This window comes from Sorex araneus, chromosome 1 (genome assembly GCF_027595985.1).
Source record: "Sorex araneus isolate mSorAra2 chromosome 1, mSorAra2.pri, whole genome shotgun sequence".
NCBI lineage: Eukaryota > Metazoa > Chordata > Mammalia > Eulipotyphla > Soricidae > Sorex > Sorex araneus.
Window position 1 is genome coordinate 49009824 of NC_073302.1, and position 3697 is coordinate 49013520.

The window sequence follows — 3697 nt, forward strand, 5'->3', positions numbered from 1 at the left end:
ATCTCTAACTAAATGGAGGTGGGTACAAAAAAGACAACACAAAAATAAAAATCTCTGAAAATGGTCATTGAATGGAGCACGTAATCACACTTGAAACAGCACAGACAATAACCAATAATGTCCCATAAGAAACTCAGGACTGAATGAAAAAGATGCACTCACCCTTTGGTTGAGAAACAACATCTGGACTGAAATAAAATTCACATATTTTCTGATTGTCTTGATGTATATATTTTACCATCAGTAAGCCTTTTTATGTGACAAGTAAAAAGTTAATCAGTAAAATTACTTGTGAGTATAGGGCCAAGAGATAGTACAACAGTTAGAGCACATGCCTGGCATTCATTTGATGCAAGCTTTATTCTCAGTATCTATGGGGACGCTACTATGTTTTGTTTACTATGTTATATTATACTTGGTGTGATCCTCAAGCATGGCTAAATACAGCCCTGAATGTCCCTGTGTATCACCAGAGTGTCCCTGGAGGCTCCCAGCACTATCAGGAGGTGGTCCAAGTATCATGGCATTCTTAGACACATGCACTGAACCACAAGCCGAAACTGACTGAGTACATAGGCCTTACGGGCATCATTTGGGACACCTCCCAAATGATGATTATGTCACAAACATTTGCTTATCAAGTATATAGGATTTCAAACACAGCCAAACAAATGAGCCAGAAGATAAATGAGCAGGTAGGGTGCTTGCCTTTCACAAAGCCAACCTGGGTTAGATCCTCAGCAAAATTTATAATCCCTGAATGCAGGACCAGAGTAAGCCCTGACCATGGTTGGGTTGGCCCAAATTCCAAAAAAGAAAATTAATTAATAAAAAACAAATTACTGAGATATTTATTCAGTATGAGTTCAAAAGTAAATCCTGCAAAGCATGTTTATTCTGTTTAACTGCTAAAACTATTGAAACAAATGTTTGCATTCCATTTATTTAATTTACACTTCTGCATTCATTATTTGAGTGTGAACTCAAAGTAATAACTTTCTCCTTTTTGCTTTTAGATAAACTCAGTGTCTACTACAGGGTTGTAGCATAACTTGATGTTGTTAAATACAAAAGAAAGTCATCAGTGATACTCGAATGCTGCTCTCTTTAGGACAGATTCCAAAGAGCACAGAATGCATCACGTACTATGTGTCCAATGCTGTTGGGGTGTAACCTAATAAAGAATTCTTAGTTTTGTTATTGTATAACAACAATAGAGTACACACAACACAAACTATGTGGCACAGCCTATTGTACCCAGGTACATGGGTATAAACCCCAGCTCCTTAAACTGTGGGTGGCATTCCCATATAAGATAGTGTATTTTTTAATTGGTTTTAAAGTAAATTTTTTATTTATTATCAGTAAAGGTTTATATGTATACCTATCTCCTAGCCTAGGCCAAGAGATAGTACAGGTCTAGGTCCTTTCTCCAGCAAAAGTGATCACCAGTGGAAAAAATTTAAATTAAGAACTCTGGTACAGCCAATTGATCCAAATCTACAAATTGGCACAGCATATGATTATACTGTTTAGAGAGGGAAATCATACATATAAAGACAAATAGACGTAGATCTATGAGGCTGCAGCCTATGACAAACTGTAAACTACTAGAACATTTCCATAGCAGTGGAATCACTGGGGAATAGAAATTTGGAGACACAAACATAGATGTGGTTCATTATTTTTGCATTTTTTTCTGAGGGATTGAGGGAAGTCTATCATTTCCAAAAGTACTGCAATACAAGGTCCAATACCATGGGCAAAGAAAGTCCCTATCCAATGTTTTGCTCCTAGAATCAATGTAACATATTGTCCACAGAGAAAGGACATATATGATATTAAACTTATAGAAGTAGATACTACACTTGATCTTAGCCAAAAGACTGGAAAATATTTATGTGGTCCATTGTTGAACAAAATACTACTATGTGACATATGATTGTATACGTTCAACTAGAAAAGATAGAGAACATTCTGTGAAACATATGTGTTTATCACTGGCATATTCACTATATATTTAAAACTGTAGGAATCGAACCCAGGTTGGCTGCATGCAAGGCAAATGCCCTACCCACTGTGCTATGGCTCCAGTCCGAAAATAAAAACAAAACTAAACCAAAAAAAAAAGCAAAAACAAAAAAAAAAAAAAACCAGTTTACTTTAAGAACAGCAGACAGATCTCTTCCCTCTCCCTCCAGAGGCCTCCACTGTGCCAATGTTAACAGTATACTATTTTCCTTCAATTAACTTGCTTTGCTCTTGCCTAAGCCCTCCTTCCCTTGGTAGATTATTTTACCAAGACTTGGGCCTGGAGTGGTCAGTGTTCTAGCACCTCCTCCAAATCCTTAAGTTTTATAAATGAAAGATTAAAAGTCACCACATTAACAGTATGTTTAGTCATATGCTATAGGAAACAAAAACTAAATCCACATTTACCATACAATGAAGCTTGCTCTCATAGCATCAGATGCTTCCCTTCTTTCCTAAATGGTGGTTTTGGGGACACACCCTGCAGTGTTGCTGTTCTCTAGGTTGCTCCAGAAGTCACCAGAGCGCCAGGCCTCTTTGCTTGCAAAGTATGCACTTAGGCCATTAAGATACCGAGCACCTGAGTGATAGTACAATAGACAGGGTGCTTACCATGCACACGGCCCACAGGAGTTGATGCCCCACACATCATATGGTCCCCAGAACCCACCAGGAGTGACCTTTGAGCACTGGGCCGGGATGGCCTAAAATAAAACAAAAAAACCATGAAGCTATCCCTCGGGTCCATCAGGTGCATCTTAAAATAGATAACTGCTTAGGACAAAAACAAAGTAATTGGGATCTGAGCAATAACACAGCAGATATGGCACTTGCCTTCCACGAGTGATCCCATATGATCCCCTGAAACCACCAGAAGTGATCCCTGAACAGAGTCAGAAGTAAGCCCTGAGAACCGCCAGATAGGGTCCAAAACCAACAACAACAACAACAACAACAAGCAGAAAAACAGACAAGTAATCATGTTCATTTTTGTATTATGTATAGATTCCAAAAGATTACGTACAACAATTAGAAATAGGTTAGGAGACCTAGGCATATTATTGCAAATAACATTTATTCATAGCAGCATTTATTACTCTACATCTTAAATTTTTCTTCACATTAAGAGGATACGGACTTGGCAGGACAAGCAGTTAAGGTGTTTCTTGTGCACTCAGCAGACCTGGGTTTGATTCCAGGCAAAACACTCCAGACCACTCCCAGAAGTGAGACAAGCACAGAGCCAGGAGTAAGCCCTGAGCATAGCCAAGTATGACTCAAAAACAACGGCAGCAACAAAAATTAAGTGTATAGCAAAGCCACCAGGATAGTCTATCAGCATTCTCTACATCATAGCACTTGAATGAGAGGGCCAAGACCTCTGAAAATCCTTTTTATAAAGATGAAGAGAAAAAAAAAAATCAACCAAAAAATATCAAAATCAGTTTTTCAGAATTTTTGCATTAACTAAAGACTTTCAACTATTCACTAAGTATTTATTTAAGGAAAAACTTAGTACAAACAAAATATTTTATATCATCATTTCAACTTACTTGAATCCCATCAACTGTTCCTAAACTTGAAAATGAACATCTTCATAAAGCGTGCCTGTGAGAGCCTTGAGCCAAACATCCACAAAAGATGAATGAAATATGTTTAGAGAGCC

The 3697-nt window shown here is 37.8% G+C and overlaps 1 non-coding gene across 1 annotated transcript; it reads right to left on the minus strand.

Moving 5' to 3' along the window:
• Positions 1–1712: 1712 nt before the first annotated feature.
• Positions 1713–1897, minus strand: LOC129401108 (U2 spliceosomal RNA). The gene has a single exon (XR_008628113.1). It is a non-coding gene; the product is annotated as a U2 spliceosomal RNA (small nuclear RNA).
• Between the last annotated feature and the right edge of the window lie 1800 nt (positions 1898–3697).